At 37.9% G+C, this 19,716-nt stretch overlaps 1 protein-coding gene and 2 long non-coding RNA genes across 6 annotated transcripts in view; 1 reads left to right on the top strand and 2 right to left on the bottom strand.

Annotated features, from left to right (window-relative positions):
* The window catches only part of fggy (FGGY carbohydrate kinase domain containing), a 302,066-nt gene that overhangs the window by 58,813 nt on the left and 223,537 nt on the right, over window positions 1–19,716 (top strand). The gene's annotated exons all lie outside the window — the stretch shown is intronic.
* LOC132401944 (uncharacterized) lies at window positions 6,114–12,516 on the bottom strand. The gene is made up of 3 exons (XR_009514758.1): window positions 11,510–12,516; window positions 7,086–7,204; window positions 6,114–6,775 (listed from the first exon to the last, which is right to left on the bottom strand). It is a non-coding gene; the product is annotated as an uncharacterized LOC132401944 (long non-coding RNA).
* LOC132401945 (uncharacterized) overlaps window positions 12,602–19,716 on the bottom strand; it is an 83,060-nt gene continuing 75,945 nt past the window's right edge. The window contains exon 4 of the long non-coding RNA XR_009514759.1: window positions 12,602–13,847. This is a non-coding gene — a long non-coding RNA (uncharacterized LOC132401945). The remainder of the gene's footprint in view (window positions 13,848–19,716) is intronic.

The raw sequence follows: 19,716 nt of genomic DNA, 5'->3' as shown, positions 1-19,716 counted from the left end.
GATAGGAACAAATGAGGTGCTTATGGAGTAGAAGAAATGCAAGAGAACACTTAAAGAAATCAAAGGGGCTAAAAGAAGGTGTGAGGTTGCTCTAGCAGACAAGGTGAAAGCGAATCCTGAGGGCCTCTACAGATATATTACTAGCAAAAGGATTGTAATGGACAAAATTGTTCCTCTGGAAGATCAGAATGGTTGTCCATGTGTGGAGCCAAAAGAGATGAGGTAGATCTTAAATGCATTATTTGATTCTGTATATACACAGGAGACAGACACAAAATCTATGAAAGTTGGGCAAAGCAGCATCAACTCCATGGACCCTATACAGTTTACAGAGCAGGAGTTGTTAGCTGTCTTGAGGCAAATTAGGGTGGATAAATCCCCAGGGCATGACACAATGCCCCCTTGGACCCTGCGGGAGGCAAGTGCAAAAATTTCCAGGGCCTTAGCAGAGATATTGAAATCATCCTTAGCATCAGGTGAGGTACCAGAGGATTGGAGGATAGCCAATGTAGTTCTGTTGTTTAAGAAAGGCTCTAAAGATCAATCAGGAAATTATAGACTAGCGCGACTGACTTCAGTAGTGGGAAAGTTATTGGGAATTGTTCTAAGGGATCGGATATATGAGTATTTGGATAGACATGGACTGATTAAGGATAGTCCCCGTGGTTTTGTGCTTGGTAGGTCATGTTTAACCAATCCTACAGAGTTTTTAAGGAAGTTACAAGGAAAGTTGATGAAGGCAAGGCAGTAGATGTTGTCTACATTGACTTTAGCAAGGCATTTGACAAGGTCCCATATGGGAAGTTGGTCAAGAAAGTTCAGTCACTTGGCATTGAAGGTGAGATAGTAAATTGGATTAGAGATTGGCTTTGTGGGAATGGTAGCAGATGGTTGCCTCTCAGACTGGAGGCCTACAACTACTGGAGTGGTCCTGGCAAATCCTAAAATGAACAGCAGTGAGCAGGTTACTGGAATAAGGGCCAGTTTAAGTGAATAAGTTAATCTGATAGCATTGTTAAAGCTACTATCAATTACTTTGTTGATGCTTGTAAGTAAATTGATGGTATGGTATCAACTGGAATGGATTTGCATTTCTTTTTGTGGACAAGAGACTTACCTGGGTGATATCCAAAATTATAAGGTTGAAGCCAATGTTGAGACTGTACTTGAATAGTTTGACTAAAGCTAGTTCTAATGTGTTCAGACCTACAGTTGAATGTTTTATTTTTTCATTGTCTTTCCCGAATCCAGTGTTCTCAGCCATTTTCTGATATTGCCTGGAATAAAGAATGCTTTTGTGTTGGCAAGGACCTTAGGAAGAGATTGAGACTGATCATTTATTCTACAGCCTAAATATGGTTTCAAATGATTTAGTTTTGTCTTTGGCACTGACATGCTGGGCTCTGCCATAGTCGAAGATTGGGATGTTTTGTCTTCTCTCATTAAATCATTAATTGTCTACAGTACTTCATGACTTGACTGCAGTGATTTCATCTGATCTATTGGATGTGGAATTACATTGGCTTATCTGTTGTATAACATATTTGCTGTTTAACATACATATTTTACAGCATCTCTCTGGGATAAAAGTATAAGAATGCTTGCTGCTATCATCCTATCCTTCTCCATTCTTCATTGACCGAAGATTGATCCCCTGGTTTGATTGCAAATGTTGAATCAGACTTATGTCAGACTATGAGGTTACAAATTGTGGTGGCATATATTCTTTGTGTTATTGATAATCCATGACACCTCATGATTTACCATTTTTAAGCTGTCCTGGGTAGTGTTACACAATATCTTGGAGGATGTCTTTGGTGTGAAGGCTGGACTGTGCCTCCATAGAAAATGTATGATTTTCACTTTGATTAATGCTGTCACTGACAAATGCATGCTTAGCTGGTAGATTGGAAAGGATGAGGTCAATTAGCTTTGAGAACCTTGCTTACACAGTGCAAAATATGTGAAAATGTTAATGGACGCATTAGTAATTTGAAAGACCATAATTATCGATATTGCATGCAGTTTTACATTACATCATGTAATTTGTTTTCCTTCTTACTTTAAGATATGGTAATTTGCAGTATTCACACCTTTTGTGAAATGTAAATTATGTTAACATCCTTCGTTTCACCCACCACAGTATCCTTAAATAGACATGGTAATTTTGTAAATGCAGTTGCATGTAATTAATTTCAAATTTCTCCGTACTTGAGAGTAATGAGGTAACTCATAAAAGTTGGCACCATTTTAGACACAATTTTCTTTTTACTTGCAGTATCTGATAAAGGTTATGGACATCCTAATATATAGCGCAGAGCGGATATATTATAACTTTGCGTCTTATTGAAATCTGCACTAAATCAAATTTCATCCATTATTCTTTTTTCCGCCCACTGTTTCCATTTCATTAGTTGTCAATGCAAACTGCCAGAAAATAGTGACATTATAAGCAAAAATGCCATTTTTTATCAATTCATAAATGAGTTTTAAATAGCATTTTCAAAATGTTATTTTTCTTAGATGAGAATCCATGTGCAAAACCCTTTTGGTTTTTCTTGGATACAGAATGAATTATCAAACCTAAAATTTATGCTGCAGGGTGAAGTACTATTTCTCTCTCCATAAGGAATAATATGTAGCATTACCTACAGACTCATTGATAATATCTGGGTCAATCATTGTTGGATGGACTGTGCTGCATCTATGGTCAAACTTCAGTAATTGTTTTTCCAATCATTTGGCATTCAGCTCACCAAGTGCTATTGCGCATCCTTTTAATTAACAAACAGGGGCTCAGGATTCCCATGATCCCTTCAACATGCTAGCATTAAAGGTTCTCACATTCCATTCAACATACTAGATCCCAATAGAAACTTCAGCATGCTGTGGTCCAAGGCTCCCACACCCCCTTCAATATATTGGGAACCCAGTTACCAGCTTTCCTTTAAATTTTCCAAGCCCCTTATCCTGAGCTGTCTTGAAATTCACCTGGTGCAGTTTCTTGCATTGCATTTAACCTTACTGGGTTCCTCAGAAACTTTATTAACTGTGTCTTGTCGAAAAGCAGTGAATGAGAAATGTGTAAGAGTATCAATTGGAAATGAAAGGACTAAAATGTAAAAGCAAGAATGCAAAGCTCAGACATTGGTCAGACCATATTTGGGGTATTGTGAGCAGTTTTTGGCACCATTATCTAAGAAAGGATGTCGTGGTACTGGATGGGATCCGGAGGAGGTTTACGAGAATGATCCTGGGAATGAAAGGATTAATGCATGATGAACAATGGCTTTAGGCCTGTACTCACTGGTGTTTAGAAGAATAAAGCTGGGATATCATTGAAACCTACTGAATATTGAATAAGGCCTAGGTAGAGTGGACTTGGAGAGGATGTTTCCAATAGTGGGAGAATTTAGGACCAGAGAGCACACACTCAGAATGGAAGGACATAGATGAGGTGGGATTTAAAACAGAGATGAGGTGAAATTTCTTCAGCCACAGGGTAGTAAATCTGTGGAATTTATTACCATGAATGGTTGTGAAGACATAGACGTTGGATATATTTAAGTGAGGTGGGGGGAGGGGCTTGATAGGTTCCTGATTAATAAAAGCTTTAAAGGTTATAGGGAGAAGGCTGGGGAATGGGGTTGAGAGGTAAAATAAATCAGCCATGATCTCGTGGAATGGATTCAATGGGCTGAATAGACTAATTACGCTCATATGTCTTGCTGCCTTACTATTATTATGTTTCTTGTTGACCTTTCTGTGCATTGTCATGTTGTTTCATTTATTCAAATCATGCAGAATGAAAAGGTGAAATGCCAGCTTATTCATACTAAAGTGAGAAAATACCAATGAGTTAATTTTTTAATTATACCTTAATTTATTTTCTGATAACGCTAAATCGTCATCTAGGCAGAGAAATTGAAGGTTTCATGAAAGTTTAGCGGTTCTTCTTCTACAGATGTGAAGACAAATGTGCAAAGACTCTTCATTATAATCTTCTCATGTGAAAGCTTTTTAAAAAATTTAAACTACATTCACAGTGGTCACAGTGACATGAAGGCGCCCTACTTCATTCTTTTTTCCTGTTATTTCTACAGTTCAAGGGAGATTGTTTTATATTACATTCTCTCTCACTTCTTGTTACAACTCTTCCTTTCTAAATTGAAGCTTCATTCTAGTTACTCATGCAGGTATTATTTACTGTCCTTATTTCATGTGAATTTCCTTCTTCTTTCCCGAGTTTATATTGGTACTCTTTTTCTTCCATTTTTTTTCATGTTTGCGTTCTTCTCCCTTTTACAATGAATTTAATCCATCTAGCCTTTTCCCCTCGTACAAGCTCCCACACTTTTCAAAAACAGGTTTCTCAATTTAATGATACCAGTATCATTAACACTGGTTAACATTGGTATTCTTCACTTTCCTCAGCCTCTTTCCATTTAACATTGGCACTTTCTTTGTTTCCTGGCTGACATGTATTCTTAATCTTTCAGTTTCTTCTTGTCACCTTCATTCATATCATTCAGCATCTTGGGACAGCAGTAGATGGAAAACTTGCAGTGTGCTAGTTGCAAAGGAGCCAGAAACAACACTGAACACCGAAGCTAGAACCAACAGTAGTTGGGACAAGCAAATACTACAATTTTTTATCCACTAGTGTAGATAATCAGAAACAGCACTAAAAAGGCTACCTGTTGTTACGAATTGGAGGTTCTAATCTTACATGAAATAAGAAACGTATTTGATTTTCCTCTTTCTAAGCCTAAAAGCTGTGATAGTTAGGAAAATCTGTATTAAATAAAGATGAATAATTAAAACACATTTGAAGAATTTTATAAGTAGGTGTTGCTGTGCCTGGATCAAAATGAATTGACCTACTACAATAATTTAGTATCTGGCTTGGCAGTTTCTTTCTGGATTGCTGTTACCACTAAGATCACAAGAAAGGGATTCAAAGCCAAAGCTCAAGTGAGAAGTAAAGTGAAAGGTGCCTGGGGGATTTCAGGCTAGACCAGGAACAAAATATTTTAAGTAATTAAAAGGCATAAAAAATACGCCAGTGCCGGAAAACAGAAATGAAAACAGAGAACGTTGGAAGTACTAGTAGGAGGTAGAGCATCTGTTAATCTTTGCTCATTCAACAGCATTGCTGCCTTAAACCACTATTCATTCATCATCTCTGTCTTCACTGACCTACGTTATTTCATTTACAATATGTTTCTTTCATGGTGTTTTCCATTCCAAACTTCATAGCATTCTGCAGTGCTATAACCTTCATCTTTGGTTCCACTGATGTGCTTTCACTTCCCTACTGTCTCACCAAGCAACATACACAAAATGCTGGAGGAACTCAGCAGGCCAGGCAGCATCTATGGAAAAAAATAGAGTCGACGTTTCAGGCCGAGATCCTTTGGCCTGACTGTGTGTGTTGCCTTGATTTCCAGCATCTGCAGATTTCCTCTTGTTTATGTCAAATCAACCGGTAGTTCCAGTTGCTTTAGCCCAAAAGTCTGGAATTCCCAGTTTAAACTTTTCTGCATCAAGAACTCCCTCATTTTTTTGGAACTTTCCTTAAAACTCCTTTGGCAAGTTTCAATCAACCTTCCAAATATTTTATTCTTTGACCTGGCACCCATTTGTTTAGAGTATGGCTCTGTGAAGTAACTTGGGCTTTGTAATGCGAATGACTGTTATCATGGTAAGGGTTTCATTCCTTGAAAAGAGTCTATATCACTATTTCCCATTATGAAAAACAGTGGCATCTACAATGTGCTGAATTTTTATTTACTTTTTTTTAACATAAAATTCATATGAGCACATTTTTATTCCAAATCCCAAAATTTTTGATAAAATTTGTAAATTATGTATGGGCAAATTTCCATTATATTAATGAGAGTACATGACAGTTGCCTGTAAATGCAGTGGTGGTCTATTTCAATGTACTCCATTGACGAAGCACAGCAATTAAATTTGAGACTACCTTCAATCTATTTATGTCTAATCTGCAAATGTAAGGAATTAATTTGTTGACTAAAATTTTACTAATGGCACAATCAGCATGGCTAGAAAGTTCTTGCCAGATATAATACACATTACAATTTCTCAAATGGACTCAATATATGGATTTATGTAAATTATACTGATTACAGTGCAAGTTTTCACAAATGCCAAATATTATATACACGTATGTATTGACAATTTAGTGACATGATATATTGATTCAGAGAAACAGAAACCAAATTCCCCAGTAAGTTGCATAATTAGCAAAGGATCTGAAGTCAAATTCTGATAGGATATATGGATAAATGGCAGGAATCTTAGAAGTGTTGATATACAGAGGGAGCTGGGAATGCAAGTTTATTATTCATTGAAAGTGGTCATACAAGAAGGGCAGTGAAGAATGTATTTTGTATGCTTGTGTCCATCAGCTGAATTATTGAGAATGAGAGATGGCATAATGTATCAAGTTACAACAGTAACAGAAAGTTGTAAATACAGCTCAGTCCATCACGGGTAAAGCTGAGCACATTTACACAGAACATTGTCGCAAGAAAGCAGCACCCATCATCAGGAACCCCCACCCAGGCCAAACTTTCTTCTCGCTGCTGCCATCAGGAAGAAGGTACGGAGCTCACACTACCAGGTTCAGGAACCGTCTTGGCCAGAAACATCGACTGTTTATTCATTTCCATAGATGCTGCCTGACTGTTGCTTTTTTCATATAAATTTTGTTTTTGATGTTTGTATTTTGTCTTCTGCAAAAGTGGTTCTGCAGAAAAGAGCAAACGTTAGATTTCCAAACATTCATTTTCCAAAAATAATGTTACAGTGAAAGTTTTGTATTTTGTTAAAGATACATATTAAGCAATAGACCACTTTTTACATAAAACTTGATTATTTTGTAGGTATATAATCCATAACAATTAGGATGCTAATGATCAATGACATGATAAACTAAAACGGATGAACTCAAACAAAAACATTTGTAGAATGAATCAAACTGGGTGACAGACCACCAAACTAAAAGGTGAGGATGTGGCAGATGCGACTGTTTAACCTTCAAAAAAATCAATTCTTACACCATGGCAGAAGTGAACGAAGTACCAAGACGCAGGTGGTCATCCTGTGTGAACAAGGTCTCTCTCAAGCAGAAATTTTGTGGCAGACTGGAGCTTCACGATGTGTTGTCCAAGCTCTTCTGAAGAAGAACAAAGAAACAGGCAAGTTGAGGACCAGAAATGCAGTGGTAAGCTATGGAAGCTGAGTGCAGCAGATGAGAGATACATCAAACTGTTGTGCATTCTAAATCAGAAGAGGTCCAGCATGGATATCATCTCTGAACTCAAAGAAACCACTGGAATCCAAGTAAACCCAGAAGTCTTGTCAGAAAAGTACTTCATGGAAAAGTTGCTGCCAAAAAGCTATTCCTTTGAAGTTGAAACAATGTCAAGAGATTCAACAATGCACAAAACACATCGATTGGAGAGCTGAACAATGGCAGCAAGTGCTCTGGAATGACTAGTCAAAATTTGAGATTTTTGGCTCAAACAATTGGCTGTTTGTCCATAGAAGAGCTGGAGGGTGCTACACAGATGAGTGTTTGCAGCCAACAGTGAAACAGTGGAGGTTCCCTGCAGGTTTGGGGCTGCAATTCTACAACTACAGTTTGTGATCAGGTCAGAATTAATGGAATCTTCAATGCTAAGAAGTACAAGCATCTACCATTAGATGCCATGAGAAAGGCATCTGATCAATCCCAACTTCATTCTGCAGCAGGACAGTCACCTCAAATACACGACCAAGGTCATAAAGAGCTACTACATCTCCAGGAAAACAAAGAACAGGGAATTTTGCAACAGATGGTACGGTCTCCACAGAGCCCTGATCTTAACATCATTGAAGCTGTCTGGGATTATCTGGAAAGACAGAAGCAAATGAGACTGCCAAAATTTACAGAACAACTGTGGCAAGTTCTTTAAGATTCTTGGTACAACCTACCAGCTGACTTTCTTAAAAAGCTGCACGGCAGTGTGCCTATGAAAATTGAAGCAATTTTAAAGGCAAAGTTGGTCAAACCAAATATTGATTTGATTTAGTACTTTTACCATTTACTGCTCTCTGTAGTAAATGTATTGATATTTAGAAACTTTTCATTGCATTATTTTTGAAAGCATCTTCAATTTGCTGAATTTTTTTACATGTGCTTAGGACTTTTGCACTATACAGTACACAGTCTCTAATTTCAGGACAGGCTGTCTTCAGCCTCCAGAGGACATGTGGATTTACAGATTTAGGGTTGAGGTCATTGGGCCTCAATTTACGATCCTCCATTTGGCCTTCAGACTTCGATCTGGACCTCTGATTGACCTTTGGGTTTTGATCTGAGTCAGCTATTGACCTTTGGGCTTTGATGCTAGGAAAGGTTTAGAGGGATTTGAGTCAAATATAGGTAAATAGAAAAAGTTGACGAAGATCCTTCATCAGCATTAACGAGTTGGACCTGTTTTTGTTTATGGGTCAAATTTTAATGCTTTATAGTAATGACTTTATTTTCTTCACCTGCAAGTATCATAAGGTATTACTATTATCACCAAAACTTTTGGAGTATAATTCCCCTCAATAATAATACTTTTAATTTTTAGTAGTAATAAACCTATTTAGGTTGTGCATGGTGATAGCATTGTTTTCCTTCAGTTTTTAAATTGATATTGTCTCTTTCCTGAACAGAAAATTTTGCAGCCAAGTGGATTAAAGGGTGACCCAAAGTTTTGCCTGATAGGAGAATAATTCAGATAATCAGACTATGATGGTGGAGTTATGCATCTGAACCACATTTCTGCAAGTGTGGCTTTTGTAACGCAGGGATGGAGTGACAGATCTGCCTAGGTGCTGTTGATGCTCTTTTTTACAAAACACTTGTGTTTTCTTTTCTGCTCACTTACACATTTGTGTATTTTATTTATATAATTTGTATAGGAAAAATTACCACAAGGGCACAGATATAATCTGTTTATAATATTAAAAAAGTTATAGATAATGTTGAAAATGGGAAGGAGTGATATACAGGATGATTCCTATCAAATTTGGAGTTGAACAGATAAATGTTAAATTAAATTTAATATTGATAGACAATAGACAATAGGTGCAGAAGTAGACCATTCGGCCCCTCGAGTCTGCACCGCCATTCTGAGATCACGGCTGATCATTCACTATCAATACCCAGTCCCTGCCTTGTCCCCATATCCCTTGATTCCCCTATCCATCAGATATCTATCTAGCTCCTTCTTGAAAGCATCCAGAGAATTGGCCTCCACCATCTTCCGAGGCAGTGCATTCCACACCTTCACAACTCTCTGGGAGAAGAAGCTCTTCCTCAACTCTGTTTTAAATAACTGACCTCTTATTCTCAATCCATGCCCTCTGGTACTGGACTCTCCCAACATCTGGAACATATTTCCTGCCTCAATCCTATCAAATCCTTTAATTATCTTAAACGTTTCAAACAGATCCCCTCTCAATCTCCTCAATTCCAGTGTGTACAAGCTCAATCTCTCCAATCTCTCTGCTTAAGACAGCCCTGCCATCCCAGGAATCAACCTAGTGAATCTACGCTGCACTTCCTCAATTGCCAGAATGTCCTTCCTTAAACCTGGAGACCAAAACTGTACACAATATTCCAGGTGTGGTCTCACCAGGGCCCTGTACAAATGCAAAAGGACATCCTTGCTCTTGTACTCAATTCCCCTTGTAATAAAGGCCAACATTCCATTTGCCCTCTTCACTGCCTGTTGCACTTGCTCATTCACCTTCATTGACTGATGAACTAGGACTCCTAGGTCTCTTTGCATTTCTCCCTTACCTAACTCTACACTGTTCAGACAATACTCTGCCCTCTTGTTCCTGCTTCCAAAGTGGATAACTTCACATTTATTCACATTGAATGACATCTGCCAAGTATCTGCCCACTCACCCAGCCTATCCAAGTCTCCCTGTATTCTCCTAACGTCCTCTTCGCATGTCACACTGCCACCCAGTTTAGTATCGTCAGCAAATTTGCTGATATAGTTTTCAATGCCCTCATCTAAATCATTGACATAAATCGTAAAGAGCTGTGGTCCCAATACAGAGCCCTGTGGTACCCCACTAGTCACCTCCAGCCAGTCCGAGAAACACCCATTCACTGCTACCCTTTGCTTTCTATCTGCCAACCAGTTTTCTATCCATGTTGAAACCCTGCCATGAGCCATGAGCTCTGATTTTACTCATCAATCTCCTATGTGGCACCTTATCGAATGCCTTCTGAAAATCTAGGTACACAACATCCACTGGCTTACCCTCGTCTAACATCCTTGTTACACCCTCAAAAAACTCCATCAGATTAGTCAAGCATGATTTGCCCTTGGTAAATCCATGCTGGCTCGGCCTAATCCTATTACTGCCATCAAGATGTGCCACTATTTCGTCCTTAATAATGGACTCAAGCATTTTTCCCACGACTGACGTTAGGCTAACAGGGCGATAGTTCTCCGTTTTCTCCTTCCCTCCCTTCTTGAAAAGTGGGATAACATTAGCCACTCTCCAATCTTCAGGAACTGATCCTGAATCTATTGATAAATGTCATATTGAGTGAAAAAGTGTGCATCAGTCATCCATTGCATGATGAATTAGCACTGGGAGAATATAAAAATAACCTGGAGTCTACTGTAGACTCTGTTTTTTCATTGTCTAGACATGATGGTGCAATAATTAAAGTGAATAAAATGTGGGAACACAGAGTTTGAACAGTTGGAACAAGGTTTCTTTAATACACTAGTCAAATTAGGACTGTGCAAAGTTTTTTTACCAAGCTAAAAATGGAAATGTATAGGTTAGACAGGTTTAAAGAAAAATGAATTCAAGTGTAAAGGAGGATGAGCTTCAATAAAAATGTTAGATAAATATATCGTCTAGAAAAGCATTTCTGAAGCTTATAAATTTTAATCATATATATCCTGCAAATCTAGCAATTTACCACAGAGTAATATGATGAGAAGGTTAATTTACAATAAAATAAATATTGTTTCTCCTAAATTTGAAAATGTTTGGAATATCTTGACTGGATATATTGATAGATGTATTCACATTAGGAGACTAGACAATGGAAATGTGTGTTAGCTGTGAGGGTCTGGCTAGGTAGTATAAATGACCTCTTTTTAACTTATCGTGTTTCACTGTCCTTATATTTTGTCTCAAAACAAGAGTTATCAATCTGGAACATCCACAAATGTTCAAGTGTAAATTTAATTTTGATTTGATTTTTAAAATAAGAATGTATGCAGTACCTTCACCTTCAGAATGTCTGAAAATTCATTTTAACAATTCTGAAATATTTGAACCAAACATGGGAGCTCATGTAAAATATCACTCCATTAACACCATTGAGATAAATGACCAATTGATTTATATTTGATGGTGTTCATTAAGGATTAAACGACACTGGATAAAATTTCCTGATGCTACTTACATCTTTGGATCAATATACAAGATCCTCTCAGGAGGCTGCTTTTGTCAGGAGTGTACCGAGCTTCGCAAAAATACTAGAATAAAAATAAAGGAGAAAATTAAGTGTTTTAACTGGGTGTGCTGCACCTTTCTAAACCATGATGGAAAAGCAAAATCATCTCTTTACATCTTAACATTAAATGTCATATTTCTTTTTCTTTCTATCGCAAATAGCATGTAATACAAACACCAGGCAGCATCACTTTCACTACTTCACCGCCTCTCATTGGGATGACCCTTTTAAACTTTCCATCTGTATTTTGTGCCGGGCTGAGCTGTACATCTGATCATGTTTGACACACACTCAAGCTTACCCCACATTTTCCTTGTTATTATTTTTACCATAGGGTTCGCACTTGTTCTTTGATTTGAGATTGTTCTCAGAAAAGTCTTGTGATCTTCTGCAGTTACTTTCTGCTGAAGGTCTCCACATAGGAAATAATTATTGTAGCACATCATGTGACATCATATAGAAGATCTTATTTTTGAAGTTCCTTAATTTTGCTATTTCTCCCAGTTCCCAGGCATTCCAGTATTTTTCAACATAGGAAAGAACAAGTTGTTTCAGTTAGTTTTAAATAGTGTTATTCATTTGGAATCTTGGGTTTCAATTATTTTCTTATTGTAAGCCATGAAAAAATAAATTTTGCACACAGAGTATGGATTTTTATTTATGAATGATTAAAAGAACAATTTTAGTTGGGCATTATATAGCAGAAGTTTATATCCATACATACTTGATTGTCAGTAGATATTAGCCACTGAGTGTGGGAAAATGGAACTTTACTAATTAGCTAGTTTCTATATGAAGATTCTAAAGAAAATGTTTTTAACAAAGACATAAAAGGGACTGCAGATTCTGGAATCTGGAGCAACTAACAGTCTGCTGGAGGAACTTAGTGGGTCAGACATTTTGGGTTGAAATCTCAGGTCCTGATTCAAATTTTTGAACTGAAATGTTGACAATTCCTTTCCTGCCACAGATGCTGTTCAACTTACTCAGTGCTGCATTGGTATTTACCCTTTATGATCTCAGCAAAAATGGTAAGCATTTTTGAAAATCTAGCAATGGTATACAATAACCCTTCCCTGTGGCATACAATTACAAAGTAGTTAAGAACAAGAAATAGGAGCAGGAGGGAACATTTGGTCTGTTGAGACTTTTCCATCATCCAATAAAAGATCATGGCTTATCTGGTGATTAACTCACATCCATCTATCTGCCTTTTCCTCATTGCCCTTAACTCCCCAGTTATGCAAAAATTCAGTTTAACTCTCTTAGATATTTTGAATGAGGTAACTTCTACTGCTTCCCTGTACAGATAATTCCATAGACTTACTACTCTCAGGGTAAAAAACAGCTTCTTCTCATCTCCATCCCAAATCTGTTTCCCCTGAATCTTAAGGCTTTGTCCTCTAGTTTTAATTACCAGTGGAAACATCTTTCCTGCCTCTATCTTATATATCCCCTTAATAATTTTATGTTTCCTTAAGGTCCCCTCTCATTCTTCTGGGTTCTAGTGAGCATAGTTCCAGGTCACTCTAGCTCTCCTCATCTCTGGAATCAACCTCATGAGCCTCCTGTGCACTACCTGCAAAACCAGTATGATCTTTCTCAAGTGAAGAAACCAGAAATGCAAACAATAGTCCAAATGCAACCTTGCCGTACCTATACAGTTGTAGCATAATCTCTCTGTTCTTACATTCAATCCTTCTAGCAATGAAGGCTAACATTCCATTTGCCTTCTTGATAGCCTGTTGCACCTGCAAACCAACCTTTTGCAATTCATGCACCAGCACTCCCAATTCCCTCTACACAATAGATTGCTGTAATCTTTCACTATTCAATTAATAATCTGGTCTTCTATGTTCCTTCCAAAGTGGATGGCCTTGTGTTTATCAATGCTGTATTCTATCTTCCAGACCCTTGTCCACTCACTTAACCTATCCGCATCACTCTGTAGACTCTCTTCATCCTCTGCACAGTTTGCTTTTCCACTCAGTTTAGTATCATCAGCAAACTTAGGTTGTGCTACACTCCTGGCACTTCCTCCATATTGTTAATGTATATTGTGAACAGTTGTGGGCCAAACATAAACCTCTGGGGCACTCCACTTACCACTGACTGCCAACCAGAGAAACATCTCTCTCCCTTCTATTGGTTAACCAATCTTCCATCCATGCCAATACATTACCCCAACAGAACTTCCCACCACTTGCATGATATTCCAGTTTACGAAATTTAATACTTATCTCTGATTTTTTCTTGCATGATTTGTAAGAACTTTGTGGCAGATTGTCTAAAGAATAAATGGAAATAGCAAAAAAAAACTTAGTTCCTTGGAATCTCCTGGATTTCTTACTTTTCTCAGCATTTATAAGAATGGAGATGCAAAGATATCACACAACCATCTTGTAACTTATACCAGATAGAATAAGTTAATATCAGGGACCATCAACTGATCAATAAAATTCCAACATTTAATCTGATATTGAAAGTGTGGGATCTTTGTGTTCTTTATTAAAATTCAAAGGTGACAAATAACATGACAAATGCTTATTTTTTTTAAAGATATAACTGGAATCTTAGTTCTTAGTATATCGACACATGGTTTCCACCTTCTAACTGAACAAAATCCTTACTTTTGAGGCAAGACTATCTTATAATAATCTCATCTATATAGAGCATGGTTTCTCATTTATCTTGCTGTACTCTTTAGTGACAATACATAGATTTCAGCCTTGAAAGAGACTGAGGCCACCCTTCCTTTAACTGATAGCACTAACATATCCCAAGGCAAAAGCTATTCAAATTTTCCATAGTAGCATGAAGCCAAGAAGAAAACTACTGAGAAATAGACTAAGATAACTATTAGGTCATTTGGGCAGCATTTCAGAAGCAAGATGGATGTTGATAAAATGTTTTTTGCTCTATGTTAGCCTTCAGTAGAACTGTGTAAGTACAAATGTTATTCGTCATTGGATATACTTAAGATATGTGGCACAAGTTGTACTTGATAACTCTGTTTCTTTAGTGTGAAGTAGTGGTTCAAGTTTCATATCATAAATTTAGAATTTTATTGTTTTCCCTATTAGCATGGTGCAGACTGAGTAATTTTCTGAGAATTGCAAGTCACTGATATCAACTAGTTTTGACTGATGTCATGCTTCCACATTGTAACAAGGAGATAAATACTGAATCAAGCTACAGATGTTTTTTTTTCATAAATCTGTGTGAACTCTTGGAGGAAAGCAACATTCATCATCAGGGACCCCCACCACTCAGGTCCTGCATTCTTCTTGCTGCAACCATCAGGAAGAAGGTCCCTCAGGACTCAAACACCAGGTTCAGGAACAGTTATAACCCTTCAACCATCAGGCTCCTGAATCAGTGGGGATAACTTCACTCAACTTCACTTGCCTCAGCATTAAAATGTTCCCACAACCTATACACCCATCTTCACTGCTTATTTGTCTCATGTTCTCATTATTATTATTATGTCTTCTTGTATTCTTACAGTTTATTGTGTTCTACATACTGACAAAATGCCCTTTTGGTGCAGTTTTTCATTGATTATATTATGGTTTTTGTACTTATTGAGTATGCCCACAAGAAAATGGATCTCAGGGCTGTATATGGTGACATATGTGTACTTTGATAATAAATCTACCTTGATACTCCAACTCAAGACCTGAAAAATGGCAGCAGAGGAACAGAGATACCAAACTGAAATTGTAGGGAAGGCTAAGGAGAAAACTTTATCCCTTGCAGAGTTGTCTAAGACCAGATGACATAGGTTTAATGTTCAAAGGAAATTTATGTCAAAGTGCATATATGTCATCATATACCGGCCTGAAACTTATTTGCTTGTGGGCATTCACAGTGGAACAAAGAAATACAATAGAAATGATGAAAAACTGCACACATACCAATATGACTGACAAACAACCAATGTGCAAAAGAAGTGAAACTATACAAATACAAAGGTAAATAAATAAACAAATAGATAGATAGATAAATAACAAACAAACAAACAGAAAACATGAGTTGTAGAGTCCTTGTAAGAAAGTACATAGGTTGTGGAATCAGTTCATTGCTGAAGTGAATGAGGTTATCCAGGAGCCTGATGGTTCAAGGGCAATAACTGTTCCTGAACCTGCTGCTGTGAGACCTCCTTTCCAATTGGCAACAGCGAGAAGAAAGCATGGCCTGGATGATGGGGGTCCTTGATGATGTCTAATTTGAGGACTAAAAGATTTAGGGGGATTTCAGGAAGAATTTTTCCAGCTAAAGGGGGTTTGTAATGTGGAATGCACATCTGAGAAGGTGGTAAAGGCAGATAATCTCACAGCATTAAAGAAACGTCAGTTGAATTCCCAAGGAATAGTAGGTTACTGACCAAGTACTGGTGAATAGGACATGGATCGATAGAGCTTACTGGTTATGATTGAAATGATGGAGTGAAGGGCCTTTTTCAATCCTTATGTCTCTATGAAAAGTGGATGGCTGCATAAGAGTACAGTACTCTTATATGATCACAGACAGGAACCACAACTGATGCAGGAGGAATTGACCCGAGAGACCAGTGTCTAAAGTGAGCTTCATAGCCTAGACCTAGTGTTTCAAGAGGTCATCCAGGCCAGATGTGTACTTAGTAGCCCATTGCTGTACATACACAGGCATGTCATTGCCATGACACAATACTTACACATCTTGCATATTACACATATTAACATAAATGAATTTACTAACTGACCATCGTGCCGCTGGCATTTAGGGAAGCAGTGAAGATCCTCCATCTCTGGCAGCATTCAAGGCTTCCTTCATCATGTTAGTAGCTTCCAATCAGTTTTCAGTACTGTCAGTCATACAAATCCCAGCTGAACACTCAGGAATACCAATGCACTCAGATTCTTCATCACTGTTTCTGTAACTATTTTGTTAGGGTTGTTAGCCCTGAACTGAAACCCCGAAACTGGAGGACCGGTGGACCACCCTTAGTTTGGCCTCTACTTTTTGACCTGTTTGCCATGGGTGACCGTACCAAGAGCCAAAGCATAATGCTCTGACTGCAGCCAACTTAACTCTCTGGGTCATTGAGGCATGCAGGCCTCCAAACCCTATTACAAGGTTCTAGTCTTCTTGGAGGCAACAGTAAAAGAATAAACTTGCTATAGAAAAAGTGCAGTGAAAATTCACAAGATAGGTTCCTAGAACAGCATGTTTCTTATAGTATAAGTAATTGGTTATACTAGACCTTTATTTTCAGGAGTTTATAGAATAGGAGATAACCTCATTGAAACATCTTACAGGGCTTGAACGAGAACACTTTTGTGTTAGCTGAAAAGTATAGAATTGGAAATAAAAGAAAGTCATAAAATAAAGAGGGAAAAACAAATGGCCACAGTAATTAAGGGGGTCAAGCAGCATCTGTGGAGGGAACAGAATGGTCGATATTTTGGGTCTAGAGTCTGCATAAGGACTGAGAGCAAAGAGGGATGATAGTCAGTATAAAGAGGAAGGTGGGGTGCAGGAGCTAGAGAGGACTATGGAGAGTACAGCACAGCAGTGGGCCCTTTGATCCGCAATGTTGTGCTGAACCAGTTAAAAAGTAAATTGAAAAAGCAAAAATTAATCCCTCCTACCTAAACAATCTCCATATCACTCCATTGTCCTCATTCATGTGCACATCTAAACATCTCTTAAAAGCCTCCACTCTGTTTGTCTTTACCACCATACCAGACAGCACATTCAAGCATTCATCACTCTGAGTGAAAACTTACCCCTCTGGTATTAAGCATTTCTACCATGCGAAAAAATAATCCTTGTCTACTCTATCTATGCCTCTCATAATCTTATAAGACTCTATCAGATCTCCCCTTAGCCTCTATAGCTCCAGAAAAAGCAACCCAAGTTTGTCCAGCCTTTCATGATAGCTCATGCCCTCTAAACCAGGCAGCATCCTAGTGAACCTCTTCTGCACCCTCTCTCCAAAGTCTCAACTTCCTTCCTATAGTGGAGCAACCAGGAATGTATACAATACTTCAGATGTGGCCTAACCAGAGTTTTATAAAATGGCAATATAACCTCTTGACTTTCGAACCCCAATAAAAGCAAGCTTTCAATAAGCCTTGTTTACAATCCGATCCACATGTGTTGTCACTTTTAAACAGCTATGAACTTGGACCTCAAGATTTCTCTGCTCAGCAACACTGTTAAGGGTCAGTGTGCTATCTGCTTGTATTTGCCCTACTAAGGTGCAACACCTCACATTTGTCTGTATTAAACTCCATCTGTTATTTACCTGTCCCTATCTACAACTGATCTATATCGCGCTGTAATCTTTGCCAGTCTTCTACACTATCCTCAACTTATCAATCTTGGTATCATCCGCAAACTTACTAACCCACCCATCTACATTTTCAGCAAGGTCATTTATATACATCACAAACAGTAGGGGTCCCAGCACAGATCCCTGCAGGACACCGCTAATTACAGACTTCCAGCTTGAATACGTCCCTTTGACCACTACCCTCTGTCTTCTATGCACAAGCTAGTTCTGAATCCAAACAGCCAATTCACCATAGTCCCCATGCATCCTAATCTTCTGGATTAACCTTCTGTGAGGGATTTTGTTAAATGCCTTTCTAAAATCCATGCAGACTCTACTGCTTTAGCTTTATCACTTCTCTCTTCAAGTTGTCAAAGAACTCAATCAAGTTGGTAGGACATGACTTATCCCCACACAAAACCATGCTGGCTCTCCCTAATTAGACAATGGGCTTCCAAATGCTCATATATCCTACCCCTAAGAATTCTCTCCTGCAGTTTCCTTGCAACTGACATGAGACTCACCAGTGTATAGTTTTCAGGCTTTTCTCTTGTTTGCTTTTTAAATACAGGGATAACCTTTAATATGATAATACTATCATATTTTGATTACTGTCTCATAAGGGTTTCTTTGCCTTCAGCTCCCTAATCAATTCTGGATCATTACATAAGACGTAATCCAGAATTGCCCATCCCCCAATGGGCTCCAGCAAAAGCTGCTCTAAAAAGTCAAGTTATAGGCATTCTTCAAATTCCCTCTCTTGGAATCCAGCACCAACCTGATTTTCCCAATCTACCTACTATGAAATCCTCCATGACTATTGCCAGTTTGTCCTTTTCTCTTGCCTTTTCTATCCACTGTTGTACTTCGTAGCCCCTTTCCTGCCTACTGTTCAGAGGCCTGTATGTAACTTCCATCAGTTTCTTAACTCTACCCACAAGGCTTTTACATCTTCCAAACCTCTATTGCCTCTTTCTAAGGATTTAATTTCATTTTTTTTTTAACCAACAAAGCCATTCCACCCTCTCTGCCTACCTGACAATCTTTTTGATACAATGTGTATCCATGGATGTTAAGCTCCCAACTATCTTCTTTCAGTTACGACTCAGCAATGGCCACAACATCATACCTGCACATCTGTATCTGTGCTGCAAGATCATCTACCTTATTTTGTATACTGTCAGCATTCAAATATAACACTTCCAGTCCTGTATTAATCAACCTTTTTGATTTTGGCCCCCCCATACACTTTAACTCATTCCATTGAATGCAATTTTGCCATATCATCTGTCTGTCCTTCCTCACAGTCTCACTACACATTACATCTAGTTGTTTATCAACTGCCACATCCTCAGCCCTATCACTCTGGATAGCATCCCCTTGTAAGATTAGTTTAAATCCTCCCCAACAACTCTAGCATACCTGCCCACAAGGGTATTGGTCCCCCTCAGGTTTAATTAATTTTTTAGAATCTTTTTATTGGAACATAATCTTCTACAGCTATAAGATGATACAAAACTGCAACAAATTAATATATATACAATTGATAAAGCTGAAGAAAATACAAACTAATGGTAACATATAAAAATGAAAAAAAAATTATATGTGAAGAAAAAAAAGAACCCCATCTAACTAAGGAAAAAAAACCCACTGACTACAAAAAAAAGGGAAAAAACCCATTAGGAACCAACCCCCGGAGCAATACGTCTTACCATCCTCTATGTATATATAAAGAAAAAGAATCATCAACCGCCAATTTTTATATTTATTTATTTATATAAAATAAGATTGGAAGGAAACCATATAAAATAATTCAAATTAAATGATAATATTTGGC

Source organism: Hypanus sabinus, chromosome 11, assembly GCF_030144855.1.
Source record: "Hypanus sabinus isolate sHypSab1 chromosome 11, sHypSab1.hap1, whole genome shotgun sequence".
NCBI lineage: Eukaryota > Metazoa > Chordata > Chondrichthyes > Myliobatiformes > Dasyatidae > Hypanus > Hypanus sabinus.
The sequence above is the reverse complement of the archived record's forward strand: the minus strand, read 5'-3'. Positions and strand labels throughout refer to the sequence as shown.